A 2,500-nucleotide genomic window follows, 5' to 3' on the forward strand; every position below is an offset into this window, starting at 1 on the left:
AAATCACCTAGTAATGACTAAACATAAAATTTGAAATAAAAAAATACTGCGAGTGGAAACAAATAATTAACGACGTACAAATAATAACAAACAACCCCAGATTTGTATAATCGAGAAACTGTCTTAACCCCTAACAAAACAAAAAGAAAACAGATGTTGCTTCCCTTTTTGCGTTATTCATTTAGCAGTTTCGTGACCGAAATAAAACGGTCTGCGCTTTTTCCGGGGTTTCAGTATTAATAATAATACTAAAAAATAATTAATAATAATAATAATAAGATAGGCGTTCTTTTCTGAAGATTGAAAATTTGATTGTTTAGCCAAAATAAGATATGCTAATACTTTTTAAATATCTGCAAGGGAGCGAATTAAGTCAGTATGTTTATGTAGGTATACCTACTAGCACTAAGGTTACACGTTGGGCATTTTGAGCTACGGACGCGACTCTAAGGAGGTCAAGAAAGCCTTCGAGTGAACATCACCGAGAAAAAGCCTTTTCAAACCCGGTCTCCGCCAAGACCCTCAAGGAAGTGAAGTTACAAATTTTTTCCAAAATATGCAAAAAGTCCTAGCCTCACCGGCTCCAGTTGCCTGTTAGTCTTACTGTCCCGAGTAATATTTTCTTAAATTGCAAAAGACCAAACTATATCATGGGATATTCCCACATCTAAACAATTCCCCGCCGATTGAAACAAACCTTCATAGATAAACGAAGATTTAAACGAAAGACAAAACAGCAAAATTCGCCACAGAAGAGGAGGAGTAAAGGGCTAGATAAAAAGGACGCTCGGGCAACCTAAGGACGTCCCTCCCCAACCACTGCCGGCGGCCCCCCCAACATAGAAAACCCGCCGGGTGGAAAGGCCCGGCGACCACGCTGCTCGCCCGGAGCATCTCGTGTTGAAGGAGACAGGAAAGGAGGAAATCTAATGACAATGATTAACTTACTATAATGACATCAGTGACAATGATGATCACGATGACAATAGCATAATGATAATGATGATAAAGATAATGATAACAACAATAATAAGTATAATAATAAGAATAACAATAATGATAGTAATGATGATGATATAATATAATAATAATAATAATAATAATAATAATAATAATAATAATAATAATAATAACAATGACGATGATAATAATGACAATAATGATGATAAAAATAATAAATATTATAATCAAGTTAGCAATGATGAGAAGGATTTTAATCTACTGCTACTGTTATCATAAAAATGATAACAACAAGGATAAAAAAGTAATATCAATAAAAATGTTAATATTACTGGTTATGATAATGATAATAATGATACATGTCCTAATAGCAAGAATGAAAATATAAATATTGGCACACACCAATAATAACAAAAGAAATCTATATTAGTGTTTATAATAATAAGTGACAATGAAGATGCTAATAACAGTAACGATGATAATAACAGAATAGTGACAATGATAATGGTCATAATAAGATCAATAATAATGATATTGGTATTAATATAAATATAATAATGATACTGATAATGATAATTATAATGGTGATGATAATAACAATAAGAACAATGATGATAAAAATTATAATGATAAAATTATCATAATAATGCCAATGATAAAAATTGTTAAGCATAATCTTACTAGGAACAGTCTTGTATTCACCGGCAATATAGCCTATTACTCTTTTGGTCAAGAATACTTTGCACGTTTCTTTTTGACATTCGGTTCACATTTTCTTATGGGTGTTTTCAAATTGTTGTCTGATAATTACGAAACCCACGCTGTTTAATTTTCTTAATTCCATCCACTGGAAATTATCACACGAAATTCACACGAATACCGGATGGCAGTACGGTGACTGCAACGGGCTAACTGCTGGTGATCTACTAACCTTTCCTCGCTTTGCTTTACGTTTGGCTCTGAATGCAGTTGGTGGGGTTTATTCACGGAAATGTTTTTGTGTATGTTATATGTATGTATAAATAAACACACACGCACACACACCCACACACAACACACACACACACACACACACACACACACCACACAAACACACACACACAACACACCCCACACACAAAACACAGATATAAATATATATATTATAGAAATATATATATATATATATATAATAATATATATATATATATTTTAGTTTACACGCATACATACGTATATGCGTATACATATATGTATATATATAATTTATGTATATATAATCTATATGTATATATATACTATAAAATGATTATATATATATATTATACTATATATATATATATATATTTTATATAATATAAAATATATATATATATATATTATATACATATTGTACACACACACACACATACAAGTATATGTATGGGACTTTTAAAAATTATGCGTGTGTGTGTTGTGTGTGTGTGTGTGTGTGTGTTGTGTGTGTGTGTGTGTGTGTGTGGGGTGTGGTGTGTGTGGGGTGTGTGTGTGTGTTTGTGTGCGTGCGTGCGTGTGTTGTGAG

This window comes from Penaeus monodon, chromosome 4 (assembly GCF_015228065.2).
Source record: "Penaeus monodon isolate SGIC_2016 chromosome 4, NSTDA_Pmon_1, whole genome shotgun sequence".
In the NCBI taxonomy this organism is placed as follows: domain Eukaryota; kingdom Metazoa; phylum Arthropoda; class Malacostraca; order Decapoda; family Penaeidae; genus Penaeus; species Penaeus monodon.